The sequence below is a fragment of the Anas platyrhynchos genome, chromosome 5 (genome assembly GCF_047663525.1).
Source record: "Anas platyrhynchos isolate ZD024472 breed Pekin duck chromosome 5, IASCAAS_PekinDuck_T2T, whole genome shotgun sequence".
NCBI lineage: Eukaryota > Metazoa > Chordata > Aves > Anseriformes > Anatidae > Anas > Anas platyrhynchos.
In genome coordinates this window covers 12,352,288-12,376,529 of record NC_092591.1, presented here as the reverse complement: position 1 = coordinate 12,376,529, position 24,242 = coordinate 12,352,288, and the positions used below count along the sequence as shown (strand labels likewise).

The 24,242-nt window shown below is 38.5% G+C and overlaps 1 protein-coding gene across 5 annotated transcripts in view; it reads right to left on the bottom strand.

The window, feature by feature from the left end:
- The window catches only part of BEGAIN (brain enriched guanylate kinase associated), a 161,948-nt gene that overhangs the window by 75,671 nt on the left and 62,035 nt on the right, over window positions 1-24,242 (bottom strand). The gene's annotated exons all lie outside the window — the stretch shown is intronic.

Genomic DNA, 24,242 nt, shown 5'->3' with positions numbered 1-24,242 from the left:
ATCTTACTTTAAAGCAGTATTAATTCTACAAAACAAGGTTCCAGCACACATCTTTAGTGATTTTCTTGTACAGTGTCTGTTGTATGTCAGAATAGGCATTTAAGACTTTATCATGGCTGTAAATAGGTGCTACTCCATCTGCTTTACTGGAGAAGCACTTGTTCTTAAGATTTGTGAATCGAGCCCTTGTATTTTTTCATTGTTAAAACATCAGATTAAGCAAATTTATGCTTCATCAAAAGAGGGTCACCAAAATTCCTCCTGAGCACCACAGTGAGAACATGTTTAATAGTTTTAATTAAATCTGGGCTGAGGTTCAAGTTCCACATACCAGGTTCCATGCACATCTACTAGTAGTAGAACAATAGCTGCAAAATATTTGCTGGAAATGAAAAGCACAAAAGGAAGCAATCTGAACAAGCAATATAAGCCATGAATAACACAAAGCAAAAGCAGATCTGGAGCCCAAGAAAAGGCCAACAAGGCAGGCAAATTAGCAATGAGAACTGTTACCCAACATTAACATCAAGCAGTGCTGGTAAGATTCAAAACACTCTGTTCAGTCCTCAGTCAAGCAATTTTCTCTCAAGTCAAAGGCGGTTTTTCCTGAGTAAAATCTGAGGAAGAACTACAGTACTGCACCACACAGAATACCCCATAAAGTATTACTGTAGTCCTTTGTAATATCAAAAATGCACATAAAATGCCTTGAAGGATAAACAAAATAAAAGATCATGTTTTCCTCACTCAAGCAAATTCATATTTATGAACCAGAATTTTTGCATGAGTTTTTTCTGTGGTCAGTGGTCATTGTGCATGCAGAAAATCCTACTGTCCAATATTCACCACAATTACAAGTGGGTACTGCAAAGTAGTGACCTTCTATATGTTCCTTAAAACACATCTTTACATACAGGGACATGTTTCAGAAGCAATGGCTGTGCTACAGAAAAGCAGCAGAGAATCTCAATATTTATGATAATGGAGAACTCTGATGAGTCTCTTGCCACTTCTCTAAGTCCACCTGGGAACAGCTTCACATCAAAAACTATTGGCCTCAAGATGATGCTCTGTAGGGTACTCAGATGAAAAACAATATATGAATTCTAGTATATCGCTCTAGTTGTGTGACTGAGTTCATTGAAAAATGAAGGAGCATTTCGAGTATTTTTTAATTTCTTTCACACCAGACTTGGACTAGGTATGTGAAGACACATAGAGAAGATAGAAAAATAATAGATGGCCTGAGGTGTATGTGTTGTCATTACATGAATTTACAGCAATATTAACTTGAAATTCAAAGTGGAGGTGAGGAAACCTCTAATATCTCAGTATTGTTGATTCTTCAGTGAGCAGTCAGTATTACTTTGGATTATGTACGTTTCACAGCTTTCCTGACATTCTCAGGCAAGCTGTAAATCTCACAATCAATACGTGTATATTTATTTAATACATATCAGTCCTGTACTTCACTGTATGTTTATAGTCTCAACTCTGGATGACAGGAAAACTGTCCACTGTAAGAACGTAGATTTGAAAGTGGTCTCTACCTGTCATTCCATTTTGTATCTACATATTTTTAACTACAGAATTGTAAACTGCTCCTAAAAATCTGATCCTTGCTATCTTAATTTCAAACCAAATCAGACAATGCAGCCACAGTTTTTTTCCAGAATTAATGGAGCTTTTTCAAGCCACTGATTTTTGTGTATTTCTCCCCACTTCAGCGAGTAATCCTCAGTGTTATTTTTCTAATGAAGTAACAAAACTCACAAATTTTGAAATGGGTGAAATTAAAACATTGCCTAGTTTTTTAAGCCCACAAAATTAATTAAAGTGATGATTTTGGAGCTAAGATATTATCTTAGCAGGGACAAATCTCTGCTCAAATCCATTGCCAGCTCTCTTCTGTGTAGTGTCAAGCTAACCTATCCCATAACTTTTACCGATACATAGCAAATAGCTTTGGTATATAGGCAATCCTGACAAAACATTTTAAGGCTATGAGGTTGTGAGATGTTTTGATAGAGAGAAGAGTGGTGTAAATTCCACTTAGCTGTTTGTTCACTGTTTTTCCTGACATTTTGCAGTAGTAAATACTGTGTAATCTCTACATAAATGTACTAATGCACATAAAAGCTCTGCTCAAAATGTGGTGGGTCTTACAAAGATCCCCAAAGGGATTTAATAACATCCTGTCTCAGATAATCAGTGTCAGATGCATTCATTCTAATCACATTCTCATGTGCAAGGTTTAAAAATAATTAGTATTATTTGTCAGATATACAAATGCAAAAGTTGATTTGTCAGCTTCTGCAATTACATGGGTTCTATCACTGGCAAATCAGAAATCAGCAAAACATACATATATATATATATATATATATATATATATATATATATATATATATGTCTAAACAAACTCTGAATTTTAAAAGAATAAAAATGTTCCCGGTTCTGTCATTGTATTGTTTCCTTACTCAAAGAACAGTTGTAAGAAATTTGTAACTACTGAAAAATAATTTTAAAAGCCTATTTGAAACTGTTTTCAATAGTATCAATATATAAACAGCAGTTTACTATAGGAAAAATATCCATCTCAACAAACTGATGCTAAAATATTTCAGATTACCAAATTTTAAAACAACTTTTTATTGTACTGTAGCATGATAAAATAACTAATTTTTCTTTTCTTTCTGCAGAGCTTCCCTTATCCCTCACTGAAGTGATTGAGACAGACTCCAGTGTCAAGTGAGGTTCAAACTTGAGCATACTGTTGTAACAGCCTGTGTTTCCTTGTCTTGTCCTAGAACATGCAGTACATTACTTCAGATATTGTCTGTGGCTCATCTGACAATAATCACAGATGATACTCACAGACCTATAACAATTTTTATTTTTTTCTTAAAGTGGATTTCTCAGTGAGACATGATCAACACTTTATTTCACCACCCAGACAGGAACAACTAGAAATTTATCAGTTTTGGTGGCAGAAGTTGATTGATCCACTGTGCTTATAGTAAACTCATAGAGACTGCTTTTTCTATTTAAAAAATAATGTTATGACAAAAATAAAAACAATGAACCTTATGCTTCCACCTTCATATTTCACAGGTGAGTAAAATCTGTAGCTTGTGAAATTATGAAGATCCTATTTTCACATGCTGCTCTTCAAAAATACTTTTCATGCATGGATATACATGATTCATTTTCAAATGCCAAGGAAAATCTGAATGATTTTTTAAAATTCTGCATTTTTCAGAAGCTTGAGAATTTCAAGGTTACTCCTTTCTCCACTTGTACACGGAGAACTTACTGAATAGATTTTAATAGTCTCTAAGCAAAAGTCACCTCAAACTTTGCCCCCTTAAAAGGGAGAAGCATTTCTGCAGAACAGGAAAGAACATGTCCTGGTCTGGTTTTAGCTTTTAGCAGTGTTCTTTAAGCAGAACATTTTAGCAGTGTTCTTTAAGACATGAAAGAGATTTTAAAGTCACTTAAACTGGGTTGTTCTAATATAATTTCTGGACTTACCCAATTTAGCCCAATTTAGCCCCAGTACAAAGAAGCTAAGCATAAAAACTGCTATTTTTGCTTCTATTAACACCATGCAGTTATTTTAAGGCCGTGCTTTTATAAACACTAGTAAGCCCAGATGAAACATTGACAGAGCAAGCTGGAAGAACCACAGGGACACCTTGGAACATACTGTCACGACTCTACCTCCACATCCCGTCCTCATTGCAGAAGCACGTGGTGGTGGTGCTGATTTAGCATCACAGACTTGTGAGATGCTGTCAGCTGTGCTCGCTACCTACTTTCCAGCAGTCATGCCAAAGTAGGTATCTGGCTGTCATCTCCATGGAACAAAGGCTGGAGCTGATAAAAATGTCAAACAATCCATTTTCTGTGAGGGGGTGGCAGTTCTATTCCTGGAGTTACCCAGAACTATCTATGACCACTGCATTAAATAATGTAAAGCTGCTGTAGGAACTGTAACGATATATTTTCGTGAATATTTTAAATATAATTCTCTAATTGAAAAAGAGGATCTTACAGAATCATGAACTCCCCTAGTTGGGGTGATAACCTGGCACAAAAATTACCTTTTTCCTCATGCTCCTACTTGTCTTTTTTTTTTTTGCCCCACTCTTCTAACAAGCTGTTGCCATGACTTCTCTTCATCTCCAGCTTTGCCCACCTGTGCCTCCCCCTCTTCCCAGTTACTACAATCCCCGTTTAATGCATTTCTGGTATGATCACTGGCTTCTCTTGGTGCCTCAGCATCAGCTGCTGCAATGCTGCAGGTGAAAGCCCAACTCCATGTCCATTCTTGGGAAGCCAGACATTACGTCAAGCTTCAACTGCCAGGAAGAGTCAGGGAAGAAATCTTGCTCAGTCTTGGAAATTCTTGGCCTGAGCACACTTAGCTGAGATTGACCTATATGAAATTTAGTTGCCAAACACATATGTCTCTGTTAACATTTTTTTTTCCCAGATACTTTTAAAATATGCAATTCTGAATGTTTGTAAAAAACATTATACCACAAATTCAAGGCACCTTGCAAGACTCTACTGGCATATTTTGGGTCTTTACTACAAACCAGGAAGATACGAGGACTTTTTAATGAGGAAAATAATAGGTTATTTTTTGCTATAAGTAAAACAATTTTTTTTTCAATTGTTATATTTTTGGAAATGTCTAAACCATTTTAACATAAAAAATATTGCATGTAACATTCCAATTAATACATTTCAATTTTGCAAAGTGTTAAGCCATCTGTCAATGGAAAATTTTGAGTGACCTTGGCTATCAGTTCTGCTACCACATTTTTAATTTCTGTCATACTTAGCTATTTATCTATGTATATTTACCAAATCATGTGAGCATCCTTTTATGGATGCATAAGTATGTATTTAAATCTACAATTTTTAGAAAATATGTATGGTAAATAGTAAAAACCTTTAGAGTTAAATGTTTGTGCTCAGACTATAAATACCTGAATGAATCACTGTATTAGGCATGTTGACAGAACAGTTGTAGGTTTGGAGCTACCTGTAACGTTTGATTTTGTTTGTTGATATCTTCAAATACATGTGTAGCCAAAACACAAATTATGTTCCATTCAGACACAAGGCAATTGGTTCAATACAGGTGTACCAAAAAAATGTAATGATTTATGACTAAATGAATTAATAAGCTTTGTGTTCTTAAAATGTGAACATGTCATAGCCTATGTGAGTAATGCCATAGGAGAAGACATAAGCTAACCTGTTTTATATTAATTTCTAGTAAATATAAACTGGTTTAAGCTCTCAAAAGAAACCCCGGAAAGAGTCCACGTTTTTCCAAACTTTTGCTAAAGTTACTATGTTAACTGGTACACTAGTTTGCATATAAGTATCCACCATTGTCTTCAATATAGTCAGGCATTACAACAAAATCCAAGAATGTGTAAAGTTTTGCGAAGTTGGCGATAACTTCTCTTGGTACCAATCTAACATTTTATTGTGGCTATATGACTTCATATTTTGTCAGTCTTTAAATGCATGAAATATACAAACAGAACTGAAATTTAACAGCTGGCTGAGTACAATTTTACTGATGATTAGATTTGGGGGAAGAGAAACAGGTGCAGAAACACTTCTTCCTGCAACTACAGAAAAATATGATAGGAATTAGTCATTCAGTATCTGCATGGAAATAATCATAAATTGTTAATAATATTTCATTTTGAGTATCCTACTTGGGAAGCTGATAATCTGCATACTGTGAAAAGCATTAGCTAGCCTGACTGTCTTACATCTCATAAACTATTGGTGTAGAATAAAAACAGTCATACTTTCAAGGTTATAAATTGTTTTTGCAATGTATTCAATGACAGTTGGTAGTTTCTACACTGTTTAAATGCATTCTTTTATTTCCTATGTGAAGCATTAAGCATAAATATATAGCACAGGTGCCAAACTACACACGTTGTCTGTAGGTATGTCCCATCAGAACTATACATGCTTACATGTTTTATATGTTTCATGAGTTTTAGTTTTTGCAATGGTTTTCCAATGCTGTCAGTGATAACAGCCAACGGTTTCACTGAGGCATTTATCTTGAGGATGAGTTTTTGTGTGATGGGAGAATCCAGTGTTCATGAAGGATGTTTTTCCATGTGTAGGGAAACAAGTATCAGGCTGACCTAGGGGCTGTCCTTTCCTACATTTCCTTTGTATTCTTTTCTTCAACTATCTGAATAAGCGTTTCTAACTAGGCCATAATGGATCATTTTCCTCTACTTTCTTCCTATTTTAATTGTTTTGCTCCAGCATCCCAACAGCAGTTCCACTTCTCACCCTTTTTATAGTTTGACTTCAGACAAGATTTATATAACTCCAGTTGCCCTCTCTGAGGGCATTTAAGAAACCTCTGTTTCAAAATGGAAAATATTTTAGGGTAGCTGATAGTAAGTATCTGGATAAGATGACTTCTGTCTCTAGAAGTGAATTTTTACGAGTCTGAATGAGAAAAATTTGGAGAAGATGTTCTGGATTCCTAATATGTAAGTATATAGATGCTCAGAATATCAGCTGCATAAATTGGTAATACATTTAAAGCTAACTTGTAAGTCCTTTATTACCAGTGTAATTCTCCCCCTTTCCTGTTTTTCCACAGTCTTGCTTGTGTCCTTTAAGCTTGGGAATTTTGGATAATCACTGACTCATTTTGTGCTCCAGAAATGGACTACAGAAGGGGACTTTTCTAAATATATGAAAGTATTTATTGCATACATAAGCTGTGCTTGTACTTATATTTCATACCTTTCCAAAATCCAGTACGATTTTTTTTAAGTAGGCATGTGAATGCCTGAATAAAATCATACTGAATAAGGATTAGGCTAAATTTTACTGAGAATAGCAGCTCTTCTGTGTGAAGTTTTGGTCTGTACTTGCACAGATGCAGCAGTCCATGACTGGTGCCTCCAGATAAACTGAAAGAACTAATAATTACAAGACATCTTTTTTAAATGGCATGTTTGACTTGGTAAGTAGAATAAGCTAACATTTAAGACCAAAATATTATAAACATTTTACTTCAGATATCCTAAATTATATCTCATCGATCAATCACTTTTATTTGCCCAAGGAATACACAGAATAAAGATAGGTTTTCTAAGCAAACTATTGGGTGAGGTGTTTCAGCAAGAGAGGGAAGTGCTGGCATGCTGGGAAGAGGGCAGGGATGTCTCTCTGGGAATGCTATCACAGTCACCTGTCCTCAAGACAGGGATTCAGTCTGGAAGAAATGGAGGGGAAAAGCTTATTCTGTGATTTAAAGGCATCTTAGAAACAAACTCAAAAACAAAGCTGGTCTAGATCTGTCCAAGAAAAGCAAGTCTGAGCGAGGATGTGGCTGCCCTTTTAAGATAACAGGGAAGGGAAATAATTAATTCCTCTAAAGAAAAGCGTTGGCTTAAGAACAAGTAAACAGAACTGGCTATGCTTATATTTTCTTCTGGAAATTAGAAAACTTCTAATGATGGAACAACATGATTCTGGAACAGCCTTCCAGTAGGAATAGCAGACAAAAACACTTAGAAGACGGAGTATGCAGTTGCCTGTAACTGCAGATAACTGCTCAAAAATGTCCATGTTCCTGCATATCTTCTTTTTTCTTTTTCCTTCTCTCCCTCTTTTTTTTCTTTTTTTTTTTTCCTTCCTAAATTGCTTTTTCACAAAATGACTCTTGTCAACAGATATATTCTATTAGCAGGTCTCAGTCCTTCTAGATCTTACTCCTGGTACTTGTGGGAGATCAGAACCAAGCACCAACTAGGTACTGACAATGGCAGGACTCAGAAATGGAAGAAATCTCATTGAGAAGGCCAGTGTCAAGCATCCTACCTTTCAGAACTTGATGCAGCTAATGAATTTGTCATTTGATCTCTACTGACAATACATTTATCAGTCCAACAATTTTACTTGTACACAATACAAATGCACTGCAGCAGAACATTTGTATTTTGAACTGAGAATACTACGATTACGTAGATAATATCTAGAGAAAAATTCCCAGAAGATGCTCCCAGACAGCTTAAAATCAATAGAAATGATGAGTATTCCACATTTCTTCAGATTTTGTTTCTGATTTGTCTATATAACCCTTATCTTTTACCCCTGAAGAGAATGGGTGCTTTCACTATGGATAAATTTCTATGTCCCTTTTGCTGAGAAAATTAAGTACCGAATGATCTACTTCAGAAATCTGCTCACTGGAGAGTTGGTAAATATGCATGTAAACAACTGCCCTAGAGTACCGTCTGAGCTATTTTTGTGTTATGGTTTGGTAGGTTAGATGAAAGAATTAATTAAAGAGAGAGAGAGAGAAAGAGACTAAATTTCATTTCAGAAATTGTTTTTCTTTATTCTGACTGCTCAGAAACTCAGCAAAGTCCTCTTCTCTCATCTTGCCACCATAGATTTAGAACCTTTTTGCTAAACTCTGCTCTTAGTAAAGATGTTATTCATCACTGACTGTACCTCTGATGAAATAATTCATTGGAATTGCCTGGGCTGGTTGGCATGGAGTTTATCCCTTGTATATCCATAAAGGTTATCCCAGTCCATCTTACACTCTCTGGGACTATTTGCAATTGATTCTTTCTAGTTTTATGTGTCTTACGTTATAAAGGACAGATTTGCTGTTGTCTTAGGGTATACTACATTCATTTTAAAGACACTTATATATGCCAGGCACTGTTACATTGGACTCTCGGGTATGTCAAATAAACAATATGGCTGCTGATGTAGAGGAAATCAATTCTCTTCTTTCACTTGACTTCCTCTCCTACCCTTTGCCTTTCTTATCTATTTAAAGATAGAGAATATGGGAGTCTCTTAGAACATGTGGGGGGTTGGGGGGGCGGGGGGGGACGGGGACGGGGGTAGCATACAGTATAATGAATCCTTACCTCAGAATGGGATTTCAAGTAATACAGTGAAAAGAAAATGAGAGGAATATTCTGGGAAGGTCTTTTGAGAAATCAAGAAAAAGGCAAGAAAGGACAATATCTGAAGGATGGCAGTCTTAGAGATGTATTGAAAACAATCCAATACTCTTGGATTTGACTGGGTTAAAATTTCAGATTAATGGCAAGACTTGAAAAATATTTCATTATCGTGAATACTACTTGAAACCACAAAAATGTTGATTAAAAGGTTGAATCTGAAATACCCAGAAGCCAGACCAGGCTTAGAAACAAAGGCTATGCAGAATTTCACCTCCCCACAGATGAGAGCTGACAAGGAAAGGGGCAGTGTTGGCTTGAAGAATCAGGCACGGTACTTGTGCCAGGGCAAGGGGCCACAACTGCTGTTTCTGCAGGTAGGCTGAACAATAGTTTTCAGCCTCCTCACAACAGCCTTTCCCTTGCCAGTAGCAGTGGCAGGTCTCTGGGAGAGGCAAAGCAGGCAGCTGCCCCATTAACTGCATACTTTGTCTATGTCTAGAGCTGGCTCTGCAAATCCCATTCTGTTTATTTCAGGGCTTGAATCATATACTATACCTGGCTCAAGGCCCATTCTATGCTTTGAAAATGCTTTTGGGGGAAAAAAAAAAAAATAAAAGGTGCTACAAAACAAAATTGCCAGGTGTGAGCAATCAGAGCAGAATTATATCTATTATGAATGGACTGAATTATCTCCTTAAAAAAATATTAACTGTTGTGGAACATGTCTCATTTAGCAATTAAAAAATGTATATGTTCAGGTGATTCTTATTACTGCTTGGCTAACTCCTGTCATGCTTTTTCATACATCCTTTTGAATGCCAGAACTGACTCTGTTGCAGAAAACAGTCTCAGTCTTTATCCAGCTGTACATCAGTGAGTCATGAGCACAAGACTGTTTTATTCAGTATAGACAATGTCTAACTATGATAACAGCGAACTAATGTATACATTTAAAACTACCGAGTTATAAAAGCAGAATGCAGAATGGTAAGGATTCATTGATATGGAAAAGACCTCTCAAACGGAGAGCATCAAGGATTACACGTGATACAACTCTGAAGTAGTACTTGGCTGAAGTGCAGGTGCCCGCCTTCAAGATAAGGATAAGTAAAGAAGGATTTCTCTCTAAAATCAGTCTCACAGACTCCCTGGGAGGCTGGATGGACCCAGAGCCACCTGGGGCTGGGCAGCTGGGCTCCCCAGCACTGCTGGGATTCCTCTGCAAGGCAAGAGGTACAAGTCCCTGGAGGAGCTTGGCTCATTCAAATGGGTTTGCAAATCCACCTAACCTAGAAGGCTGGGCAATACTGAGTTAGTAGAGAACCCAGCAGCTGTGACCACTTCTTTTTAAGGACCTAGTGATGATAGTATATGCCACACACTTTTGGTGATCTGAGCAGGGAGCAGAGCTTAATTCCCATTTGAGAGACCTTAGGTCATTTCTACTTTTTCTCAGTGTATAACCTTGCTAGGTAGCTATTAATATGAACTTTCAGGCCATCCACTGAAACCTGGTGCTGGTCAACTAGAAATACAGTCACAAAGCTATTAAGAAAACAAAAAAAGAAAAAGAGAAGTTTGTTTCTGTAGCTCTTCCTGTCTTGACTATATGGTATTCCTGTCTTCTGCTGCTTACAGAATCAGGGCTCCTTATTCAGGTGATCTGAAGGTCCTTTCTGGACCCAGGGACTTCTTGAGGCAATGTAGTGCCTGTATGTTGTGCCCAGAATATGATTTGGATCAGACATCAGAAGAGCAAGTATATGTGACTTTAGGTGTAGTAAGCTAATGCTAACTGCCCTGTGCAAATAACTGATTTTTTATGTATTTATATATATATATATTGGATTTGGCTGATGGCTAATCAGACTTGAGGTTTGTAACATTGTTGACTTGTTACGGTACAAACCTGGAAACCAGGAAGTCTGACCTGGTAGCTGATTCGCTCGAATGAAACAAAAAACATTTACAGGAAACTGAGGCAGAGATTGCAGTAAGATTGTGGGGCCAGGACACCTGGAAATCTGGTTCCTACATTTGCAAGCTTTTTCATGACCATAACTGATTAGAATCAAATTCCCATCTCAGCCAAGAGATAGCGTTGTAATATTCCTTACTGTATACTGAGGCTCTGTGCCAGTCCTGAATGAGTTGGAAGAGCATCTACGTGGTCCATATAATCAAATCTTCTAGGCATGCAGCAGTCAAGTGATGGGGCGGGCTGTTAAAATGTGAACCTGTTAATATGAGACTGTACTCCTTTATTTCTCATGTAGTATCTCCTTTGCCAGAAATATGCTACTGTTTAGTAGCTGAGTAATGCTTTTTGTCTCTTTGTAAGCTTCAGACTCTGGCCAGTTCCAGACCAAAGCTGCAGCCTTTTGGCTTCCACAAGCACAACGTGTATTGGTTTAAACCAGGGTAGATCAAAAACTTGTCTCTAGGTAAAGGAACTACTTTGCTTGGCTTTGGAGCTGGTGAAAGCATCATACCTGATAAACCAACACCACAGATCAGCTAATGAAACTGACAGGGAAAGGGTAGCACTTGGTTAGCAGGTAAGCATTCCTTCTGAGCAGCTGGCAGTGCCCTAAGTGGTATTTGCAGAAGCTGGCAACTACTTAATAATGTTATAGTCTGCAAAGTATCCCAGGGAATGTGAGATGAGAGAGGGGTTGTTTGTGAAAAAAGAAGCACTAAGTTGAATGACACTATCTACGGGTTTAAGGTAGCTCATGTGTGAAAGTAGTAAGTCCTTAATTATCAGATAGTTAATTCAGAAGAGCTTAAGTTTTCTTTTTGTTGTGGTACATTTTCTTTGCTTTATACAAAGAGAGTTTCTGGAGCTGAAGGGCTACCTCTCCCCTGCTTCATTAGTGCTGCTTGTACATTTCTCATTCCTGTGATCTCCTCTGCATAATTAGAACTGAGAGTAGAAAATTAAGAAAGGTTTAACTTTCCCATGCCTTTGTATTGCTTCAGTAGGGCCCAAGATCACAGAAAGGATTGAAATTTCTGCTCTGCCCATGCAATAGCTCTTCTGAAGGAAAGGTGACAACCTTGAATATCACTGGAGACTGCTCTGACTCACTGCTAATACTGTTGCAACTGGTAAACTTCTGAGCTCTTGGTATTAGAATTCAGATTTATTTTACAACACATTTCTCGATTTCTCTGCCTCTGAGCATAGCTACACAGCACATCTTGTTGCTTATTTCATCAGCAACTAGTCACTTTCTCTCAGTCTATCAGTCTTTGGGGAAGAAACCGCACTCTTCCCTTGCTACTGGAAGGCTGATGCTTGATTCTGGCAGCTGTTTTACACCTTTAGACAAGCAATCTTCTTGACTGCTCATAGGAATATCCAGTTAAGGTCTTCATAGCTTTTTCCAGAAGAGGTTTTTCTTCCTGACTCTCTTCCTCCTTTGCAAAGTGTATTTTAGCATCATTCTCAAACTTTGTACTGGCAACTATCTCCTTGCTGAGAAGTGACATCCTTTCACGGTCTAACGCCCAGTGTCTTGTTCCTGTCTTGTTTTCACGTAATCTGTGTTTAACAGCTCCGGACATCTTGGCAGGAGGGCCAGAACATACTCGCTCTCTGTATTTCTTGGCCTCCTTCTGATACGACAGAGTTCCTCTGCTCCCTATGGACCTTTGAAAGAACAAAGTGGAAGGGGAATGCAAAATCCTGCTCTCTTTCTCCCTTGCTGTGATCAAGTGCAATAGGAGTGGCAGTTCCTGTACTCCCAGGAAAAGACATACTAAACTCTTTGGATAGCAAGAAGAACATCTTTGCTGGCAACAATGGCCAACATCTGGGGAAGCTCCACAAGCAGTCTTTTGATGAAATTCCACAATTCATTTTAAATAGGGTGTATCTTAAAGGCACATTTTAACATTTTAGGATAAACTCCTGCCCTAGTGAAATTAACATCGAAGACCCAGTGGGGATTTAGGTATTTGTTTCTTGTCTGATTTATTGCGAATTCTTTAATCTATGGCCCAATCCTTTAGACAAATTTAACACTTTACAATCCTATCTTATGGTATGACAAGAGCTTTATGCTGTTAGGTAGATTGTCTACTTATAGGTTATGTGTTTATGTCCTGGCAGAGTCATGAACTTTCTGACTCCTAAAGACTAACTCAGGTGGTAGATGATGACATCTATTGTCTCACATTAAGCAGACCTGAGTTAACAAACAAACAAACCAAACAAAGAAACAAAACAATCAATCAAACAACAACCAAAAACAAACAAAAAAAATCAACATAAAAACTGTTGGAGTGCTCTGATATTTGATACCTTTTCATAGCTCTTCTCTTTCAACATAACTTGGAAACTTTTCAGCCAAACTGTTTGTTTTGGAGAATATGACTAAGCTATAGAAAAGGGAAACAGAGAGAAAAAGGAAAACTTTTAAAATAACTAGTGACGTTCAGTTAGCTGTGCATGTTTCTGGTTTATAGCATGAGTTAAAAAGAATTAGTGCATTGAATGTCAGTGGTAAGCATGGGAATAGCTCATTAAAAAAATGTGGATTTTATACTCCTTTTAGAAACTCGTGTGACCAATTCAACATATGCTAAATACTTCATTAAAGGTTAGGAAGGTTGAATGATGGCAGTACAAGTGGGAAAAAGGATTTTAAACAAGCTGAGGTCTCTCCAGATTTCTATAAATACAAGGTTTCTGTGATGGTAGGCAACATTTTTTTATTTTATAATATATATTTTTTTAATTTATTGTATGTATCCCACAACTTTTTTGTTCATTTAGACCTGACAAAGTAAATGAATAATAAAAGTTGGACAGGAAAGATAGATACAAATAAAACAGAATTGTCTGGATTTTTCGAGCCCACTTGATGGAGTTGAAATTATTATTATTATTTTTCTTGCCCTTCAAGCTATAGTATAGTCCTTATAGTATATGTTAAACACCACATACGAGAGCAAAGAAACGAATTTTGCTTACCCACTAGTGATGATGTTGTACTCTAAAATTAGTGTCTCTACTGTGGTGTAGAACTACTTATATTGAACAACTCTTTCTCTTATCAGTAAATTAAATTTAAATGCATACATAATGTGACAGCACTTAGTTAAAATGGACAGTCCCACTGATCTGGAAGGTAGAAACACGTGAGGATCCTTACTAAAGGCAAACAAGGAGCAGGAAGGTGAATCACCAGAAGTGCTGGGGAGGTAGCACATGTGCCAAGCGTGTTGGGGTATGCCCCCACAGCACCTGAGCCATGCGCCTATCTGACTGGTGGCAGCACAGCGTTTTGCTGGGAGGCTTTGACTTGCAGGTTAACCAGCATAGGTGGCTGTGGGGACTGAGCTTGCTCCCAGAGCTGGCTCGCTCCAGGGTTTGCTGAGTGAGGACTGTCTGAATCACGCTTCAGAGATACCACTGGCACTGGAAGGGCAGAGAGAGAGGTGCCTGCTGTATAGCTCCTGAGAAGGTTATTGGCAGCTTACAGCATGCACTTTTCCAGGTGAACTGCAATGGGGAAAGTTCTGAGGAATCTCCATTTAGAGAGAAATAGAAAGGTTAAAGGGTAGTTGACACAATATGGAGACAGAAGGAGAGCATATCTACCCCTTTCTTCAACAATTTTCTAGGCACTTGTTCCTTCCTCACACGCCACAGCGGAGGTGTTTGTTGCCCGGGGCAGCTACAGCCTCCAGCAGAAGCTCCTCTGTCCTCTGCACCATGGAAAATGAGCAGCTGAGTGAGCTCTATTAGTCACTCCATCCCTTCTTAAGACTTATTTCCTCATGGAACCTGGCAGAACCAGCAAAATCTGAAACCAAAGTTCTCTACAGACAAAGCTCCTCCGGCTGACCCCTCAACTCATGAGACTGACTTTTTTGAACCTACAGCAACTTTTACCAGGTAAGCTTTTGGCTAATGATATTTCACGCTGCCTTAAAAATAAAGATTATGTTATGGCCTGAGGTTTTGTTCCTCATCCCATTTGTTTAGTGTGACTGTGAGTACTTGGAAAAATATGAGGAAGAAATATTTTAAGTATCTGCAGTCTTGGAAGAACAGAGTGAGGTATCATTTGCGTGAAATACTCTAATATGTTAATTTAAAAGAAAAGTTGTATTTAGATTTGGGTGCTTAAGGTTAGGGCTATGCACAGAACCTTTGGAAAATATGCGTTTATGTCAGATCAGAAAAGTACTTTTCTTCTGGTAAATGACAGACATGAAGATTTTAGTCAAGTAATGCACTTTGGACCATTATTTTTCAATTGGTGTGCTTTTTTTCCACCCTTTGTCAGAACTACTTGTGTCACAGGGCAAGGAAACCTCTCTATTTAAGAAGAGAGGTAAGTAGTGGTGTTTCTTTGTTGTGTCCCTGGAGCATTTTTGGTGTGTGCAAATGCTAAATAAGTGAAGCTGGAACACTTTTTCAGATATGAGTTGTAGTGAGCAGTCTGCAAACAGACTTTGGGCCAAAGCACCACTTGTGCTTTGGCCAGTGGACAAGTACGTTGCTGCTAATAAAATGTATACTGCATGTTGTGTTTTCTTATTTTTTCAAACAAAGGAATAGTTCATAATCACTAAGCAGCAAATTAGGGGTGTTTTTGCATAACAGTACAGAAGAATGTGCTTCATTCTTATAGTTCAGTAGCCAGATATAATATCACAGGCAATATTTGTAAAATACAAGAGAGGAACTTCATTTTTTCTAATCTCCAGCATCTCGGTGAACACAATGCTTTGAAACACAGCCTTTCAGAACTAATGCAAAGAAGGCAAATTTTAGGTTGCTAAATTATGAGTGTCTTCTGACCCATTGTTTTGCGTGGATGAGGCACAGCAATAAAAGTACAAAAGATATTCAGTAGTTAATTACATGGGTTCTGCTGCCAGTCATAAAGGTAAACGGCTTATTGCCCTAATTTCCTTCCTTCCTACCACTCAGTGGTAAAGAAAGATCATGCTTGAAGGGCTATGAGATCTGCTTTTTAACGTGTAATGTGAATAGAATGTAAACTATACAGTTTATCTTCCTCTATGCTGGATTCTCTGCCCTCCAGTGGTGTTTGGCCACTGCATCTTACATAGACTTTTTTCTCTTCCTTCAGCTTCTGACCTAGCCTTAAAATATAAACAGATGAAATCTCAACAGAAAACAAAGAAAAAAAGCACAAAGAAATGGTAACCGAGGTTTCACAAATTTTATGGTAATACATGACTGAAATAAATACTCTGGGCCACATGGATGCATTCCCTGCTATCACGTACATAATCCATCAACTGATCAGGATTTTTCTTAAAATGAATTTAGCTTTGGTCTTCCATGGTTACAAATAATCTTTCAACTGCAAGACTAAATGTATGCCTGCTCAGTTCATGCTCACTTGTTTTTATGCCTGTGCTGCATGTAAGCTTAAAGCATTTATCTTCTCTGCTCATCCATACTTTTTACCTACTTACAAATGACAAGATCAGTAAGGGAGAGAGAAGGCAGCCAGGAAAGGTACGTGGGAATAAAAGATTTAACAAGGAGTCTCTAGATAGTCTTTGGAAGATTTGGAGTTTGACTTTATCTTCTCCTTGGTTCTCCTACTAGTGTTGGTTTAAATCAGTTGTATCTACTGATTTGTGAGATTTGACTCAAGGAATTGCAGAAATCCAACTGAGGCAAATGGAAGAGCATCCTAACAGCTACTAGAGGCGAGAGTAGAGGTGACCAAGCATGTCAGGACATTTGTGGGGAAGGGGCTGACCAGGAGTTGAGTGAAGCAATGCATTTGCTCTGTTACTATCTTGAAGACTGATCTCTTCTGTTTGAACTCTGGATGTTTGTTGTTTACACTAATGCAATTTCACAATTTCACAATTTCAATAAAAATGATATAGTTATTCTGGTAGTTTTTAACGAGGGCTTGCTGATTTCTCTTGCCAGCACGCTGCTTCCAATGTTCTCCAAATGAAAGAACGTAATGTTTGTTTACTGCTCCCAACTTCATAGCCCCTTTATCACCACAGTAACAAAGCAATGAGGTTTTTAAATGCATCGTCTCTCCTGGTAAATATGAGAGAACTGAGCCAAAAGAAACCTGGGCTAGAAGATGAGCAGCAGTGCCAGGTGGGAGATGAGAGCTCCCTGCCCGTGGACCCTCTTGTGCTACTGTGTGCCCCTTTCCACAGGTGGGTCTGTGCTTTTGCCATGCTCTGCAGGCAGGCCAGGGGAGGTGGCAGTGAAATAAAGTCAGAAATTATTCCCCTTATATAGAAACACATTCCTGGCGTAACAAGGCTGCATGAGACCCCCCCCCCAAAGAGAAGAAACAATCCCTTGGTTTAAGCTAAGGCATTTTCCAAGGAAGAAGTCTGTGCTACAGTAGAAACACATGTTGTAAATACCAAATCATCGGAAGCCTTGTGTTTTAATGTGTTTCATGTGTGGCACAGGACGCAACTATTTTTTTTGTTCAAGTAATATATTTCAGCTGAGGAAATGATAAAGGATGTCTTTTCTTTTTTTTCTTTCTTTCTTTTTTTCCTGCCTTGCAGGTACTTTCTGTGTGATTTAATCCCTTCCAGTCCTAAGGAAAGGCTTTGATCTCATGATGTATTCTCATGAGCTGCACAAAATAATGTCAAATAAATTTTTGGTGTCATGACCTTTGGTTTCACTGGTCAGATGAAGTCCTCCAGGGCAGGCTCAAAGTTCTGGCATTTGATGGCTCTGCTTGTTTGCTCTGAGTGGTCCTATTGACTACAGAACTCAGTGACACCAGTTTCCTTCCCATCAGTGCCAGTTATTTTAGGGCTGCTCTCTGAACTTCATCATGACTTGAACAGCATGCTTAGTGCTCTGCCAGTTGTTTTTATGCTGCTACAGCCAAGTAACCTTTCCTCTTTTCAGATGAATCCAGTGTGGAGGTGTTCAGACTGAAAACTTTGTTTGACTTTGTACACTGGGGAAATAGAGTGTTTTGTTTTTTGTCAGGTCAGAGTGAACAGGAATCTTCAGTAACAAAATTCAAACTAAAGACTTATTTCAGGCTGCACTGGAGGAGGTGTGCTGACTGGTATTATGAATACACTTGAGCAGGGATTTTTAAGATTTCCTCATAACATTAAATCAGTATATGTTACTGGAAGATCTTTTTAAGACAAGACTGAAGCCTCTGACTTTCCAAATAGGTGTTTATATAAGCAGAAACACATTTGAAAAACTTAGAGTAAGAAGAGGGGAAGCAGGCACAGTGATGGAAATGATGCTTACATGATACTGGAAGACCTACTGATTGGGCGGTGCACCCAATTTGAAATGTTTAATTATTTTACATTTTGTGGAGGATGTTTTATAGCCCTGAGTTGGCATGGTTCTTTCTTGCAGATGTGGAAAATGGAATAGAAGCAAAGCACCCTGAGAGATTCTTGACTTCAAAGAAACATAGACACATCATGTACTATTAATAATAATCTGTTCTGGGTAGATACAACTTGTTCTCCATTTTTTTTTTTTAATACATATATATATTATTTTATTTTATTTTGCATCAGGTACTTAAAAACTATACCTGAAGCCATACCATTTGCATCACTGTTGTAAAACATGACTATCTTCTCTCCATTAGTAGTAATGGTAGTGCCTTAGCAGTGCTATCCAAGGCGACTGGCAAAGCTGTCTATAAGTATGAGGAATGCCACTGCTCAGTTCCAAGCAGAAAACAATTTTATACACCTGCATGCCATGCCAGACCTCAATTAATTTTCTCCCTAGCTTTGAGCTGTAGTTAATGTAGGTACTTGCAGCATACCTATTACTGCAACATTTAGACGTTTTCAAACTTGGTGCTTAGAAGTGTTTGATGTTTATTTAACTAATTGGAAAAAATAGACTATCCACTTTCATACATGAAAGAGCAAAAATTAATCTAAGAGTAACCACAATCTAAAATACTAGATCAACCAAGTTAAAATGGAGTTTCACACTAAGATTAATTATGCTCTCTGCTTCCTGTTGAGTAATTATGTTCAATAAAAATCATTCCGTGCAATTCAGTACAAGCTGCCATTTCAGCGAGTATTTAATGGCATGTAATGGGCTGAGATGTACACCCTGATTTGTTTTACACAAGCAACTTCTACAAGTCTGTTCTGTTTAGTGAGTGAGAAGGGGTTTACACGTGTTCATGGTAAATGTGGGACCTGGCTTGCTTGGCTCTTTGGGAGCAGTGATAAAATGTGCCCAGCAGCAGCACTTTTCTGACAGCTGGAAAAACACTTCCCCCTAGGCAGTGTCTCAAATTGATTTTCTTCCTCTCCTGTATAAGTACATCCTGAGGAAGTGTGTGCTTAAGGAATGGGGAGCTTGCTGAAAATGGGAGAGATGGCAGTGTCTGTGATGGGACAAGGAGATGCTGATGAGGCATAATGGTATGCAGGGGTAAGGGGAACTTGTGACTTTCAGGAGACTCTTGGCCATTTCATTTGCTGTGACCACTTCCCATCATTGGTTGGCACAGAGGGACTGAGGTGGGGTGGTGCCCACAAACTGCAGGGCTGGAGCAGCCTTCTCTCTGAGGTTCCAAGCTTGTTCCTGTCCCAGACATCTTCCCCACTCTGTTCCTTACTATTTTGCCTGAAGCCACTCATATTGAGTATCCAGATGGTAACTCCTGAGAAAGTAGCCCTTGGATTCGGTCAGACAACATACTCTGTTATCTTGGGCAAATGCTGACCCCATGATCACTTTCAATCACCTTCTTTCCCAGAAGTGCAGTTGTTGGAGTACTCTCTTGACAATTTTCCTCTAGGGACAGGTACAGTCAAGAAAAGATTCATAAAGACTTTCTAAATATTTCTAAACATATCACCCTTTAGTTAGTATAAGACGGACTCTAAACAAGATAGTACAAGTTAATGTACGTGCATTTTCCCCCCTTCCCTTAGTTTCCTACAGTTCTGGAAATTTTCCTGAGACCTGTCAGCACGAGCCAAGTTCTTCCTTTGCTGAGCCCTCCTGCTGTGTGAGGATGCTCCCCAAAATATTCATCAGACCTTCCTATTTCTTCTTGCTCTGAACAACAACTGAGGAGAGAGCAAACTGACCAAATGTGGTTTGTCCTTCCCACAAATGTCTTCTATTGCATTCCTCACTCTATATCATGGTAACAGAAGTGCTTGGAGTCATGCAAACATATGCCCAAACACACTGCATTCAATTGCATATATAATTGCTATACTCTATATAATTGCTTTTGTTCAGCACTATGAATTCTGATGTCTTGAATGAAGAAAACTTTTCTGTAGGTGTTTAGATATTTACATACCAGGTTCATACTCTGGTTCTTCACTATATTCTTGCATTGTATTGAAGTGCAAGTGTAGCTGCATTGCTAATGTCAGAGTTTTGTCTCTTCATCTTTATAATGGTTAGGTGAAACTTCATTAGATACGAAGGATACACAGAAATCTTATGTTGGTATGTGCAGGCATGGAATCAGTCACCTAACTGACCAAGCACAAATATTATATGTATATCTACATGTGAAAAGCATGTGCTCGCTATTGCCCACAACTTAAACTTTCTAAAGGGAAATAGAGAACTTGCCACAGTCATTTCTGAATAGAAGCACTTTGTCTTTTTTTGGCAAGCAGTTTTCTTTAAATGAAATATAATTATGTGTTTTTGCAACTAACTGATTGAGATTGATGTGTAACAGAAATTACTCTGTTGGATGGCATCTTTCTGGGGAGTGTGTGGGGATGTGGGGTGGAGGGTGGGGAGAGAAGGAAGCGAATACTTATGTCCTGAAATTGAACCACTAAAAAAAAAAAAAAAAGGAGGAAAAAAATCTACTGAAATTAGACATATCCACAGTTCATACGGATATTGCCCTTCAAACTCTATTGCTGCCAAAAGGAATACCAGTGTATAAAGGACCTGGACTGTGAGAATCACAGAACAAATTAGGCTGGAGGTCATGAAGGCCAACCTCTTACTCAATGCAGATTCAGTTAGATCAGGATGGTTAGGGCCTCATCAAGTCAAATTTTAAGTATCTTTGAGAATGGAGATTTCAAAACCTCTCTAAGCAGTCTACATCACCCTTCTTCTCCCCTGTGATCTAGTTTCAGACTGTTGGTAAAGGCAGCAGAACTAAACCTGACCAAAATGCATAACAAGAAAAATATTCTGCTTGGGTGAAGAAATAAAAAAAAAAAAAAAAAAAAAAAAGTAAAGAATAAACCAAAACCAGCAGTCCCACAAAGTTTTCCAGTATCAATTTTCCCTACTGCTGTTCCTAACAGGTGAAGGGAGAAGAGGATGACAGCAAAGCAGAGATTGTGCTTTGCTGTCATCAGAATGTCAGATTTTCAGGACTTTGCAGTGTACTGGGTCTGGCTGGAATGTTAACTTTCCCTGCAGCAGCCCGTACAGTGCCGTACTCTGCACTTGTAGCTGGAATAGCAGTGTTATCATACCAGAGTTGTGTCTACTGCTGAACAGTGCTGGCACAGCATTGGGACTCTCTCTAACCCTCGTAGGGGGTGGGCAAAAAGTGAGAAGAGAAACATCACCAGGGCAGCTGACCTAAACCAACCAAAGGGATATTCCATACCATGTGATGTCACATTCGGCAATAAAAGGTGGAAACAGGAAGAAGAGGGGAGGGGTGGGCTCTTGTTGTGAAAACGTCAGTCCTCCTCCCAAACACCGGCTACGTGCGTTGAGGCCCTGCTTCAAGGACGTGGTCAAGCATCACTCATTTGTGAGAAGTAGAGAGTATTTTCTTTGCACTTCCACATAGCCTTCATTTGTTTTATTTGTTTGTTTTCCTCCCTTTTTTCCTTTCCCCCTCCCTTTTCCCCTTTCCTTTTTTTTTCCCTTTAGTTAGATTGTTTAGTTCATAATAATCTTTATTATTATTATCATTATTAATTTCCCTTTAATTAAATTATCCTAATCTCAATCCATGAGTTGTTTTTTGCTTTACTTCTTCCCCTCCTCATCTAAGGAGGGGGAGTGAGAGAGCAGTTGTGGTGTTTAGCTGCCCAACACAGTAAAACCACCACACGCAGTTTTTAGAAGAAAGTTTTGTCTGACTCCAATTCTTTTTTACCCTTGAGAGTTAGGCATGCCCACCCTATGACTCATTGAGCAGACCCAGCCTTACAGAACAATTTATCTGGCCTTTAGCTTACTTCTTGCTTTCTTCTTTCACAGCCTGAACAGTTCTGCAAGGCTTGCAGTTTCTTTTGCCCACTGAGGGGAGGATGGCAGCTTTTCTACAACTGGATCTAGGGGACCCAGTGCATGTGGTCCCATTGCATGACAGAGGTACAGGTGCTGTGGTCTGGCAGTGCAAATTGATGGAAGCACCACTGGAAAGGACTGAAAATAATCCCTGTATGTTTGTCTTTTCAGTGCCTTGAAGAGAGCTTTGTTGATGCATTGTGGAAGATTGACCATCCCTATTCTTTAGTAATTTGAAGTAATGTGAAATTTCTTTGCTGCACTCAAAATAAGTACTCTGGATAAGGAGAAAGCACATTCACACCGTGCAGTAAAATGTTGTCTTGTTCTTATGCTTTTAGAGTATCAGCACTGGTATGGCTGCAGGAACAGCCAAGACAACAGTATTTCTCCCAGTTGTGTGCTTTTCAGCCAATTTTTCTCAGTCCAGCTGCAGCATATACTCATTCTCATTCCACTCTCCCCTCCTTTGATATCTTTTTAATTGGATGCACAGCACTATCTCTGCTCAAGCAAAATACCACAAGCAGACAAGGTGCTCACTTGTGAGGACATTTTTTGTGGTGTGGTATTTTCATTCTTTCTTACTTTTTTTTTTTTTTTTTTTTTTTTTTTTTTTTGGTGGAAAGATGAGGCTTACTTCTAGCACTGCAGAGTATGAGCAGCTCTGGCTTGGCATTATTTTTAGTAAGAACTCTTAGAAGTACATTTTAGAAAAATGCCAGTGACAGTTCAAAATGTCTGTGTGTATAAGCACATGCATGCATTTACAATGCGCTCAAGTCTGATGCTGCATAGGTGTAACACCGGGACAATTTTCCTCTCAGAATCCACAAGAAGCTAGGGGAGGTGAGTGAGGACTGTGAATATCTTAGAAAGATGAAACTGCAGAATGAGGACCTGGAGTGCAGGATTCCTATTGCTGAACCCCAGACCAGGTTATCTCACGGGTTGCCCAATGGCTGCAAGCTTGGAACTGTTACCTACAGGCTCTTAGATGCTGGGCAAGGGGAACTGCAGTTGCTGAGCTTATTCATGTAAGTGCTGAATGTTTTGTTTTAAATTACATGCTTAAAATGTCCATTTGTTCCCGTTTGAATATACTCCATTCAAACTTGCCAAGATTTATGTTCTAAAATGGGAACTGATGTACCATTCTTTACAATCACTGTATTATCACTCAAATAGTCTTGCTACCCAGCTGGAGAGTCTTTTGAACAATTACAGCACCTAAATATGGGAGATCCATATCAAGAATGCAATATATAATGTAGAACTTAAAGTTCAACAATATTCCTGAGAATGGGGGCAAAAGATAGAGATTAAAAAAAAAAAGTCGAAGTAAAATACATGGTTTCTCTCTAAATCAGAGCAAATGTATAACTTTAAATTTGAAGATCTACCCAGGAAATACTGTAATACCATACTGATCTAATGAACACTGAAATAACCCACCAGCTTTTAGTGACATAGCATCAAATAGCAAATATTATGCAACGATTGCTCTGCACATTTGAGTCCTCATCTGTTATAGTACTGATCAGTAAACTCCCAGGTCCTTCCTGCACCTGCTCTATTTGAATTAGATAGCCACTATATGGAGGTGCCTCATAGCTTTTGGTATGTTTAATTCAAGGTGTCATTTAAGCTGGCAAAGTGATCCATCAATGATTTTTTTTTTTTCTTTCAGATAGGGACTGAGGCCTGAAGATGTTAAAGGTTAGGTCTATACAGTCATTCTGATCTTGAATCCCTTGTCTGCAGTATCTATTTGCATTTTGGTGGTTTTGATAGGTAAAGTCGATTTCTTAAACTTGCACATTTTCAAAGTTTTTCTTGTAAAGATGTTTCCAGGTTGTGTACAAAGATCCATTTTGCTGAACAGCCCTCCTGGTTTCTTTAACCTTTTCCTTTCTGATCAGAAAGGAGTCAGTATGTTGAACCCTATGGCAGCCAACATCTCCTGCCGCAATTTTGCTGCTGGTTCCTGG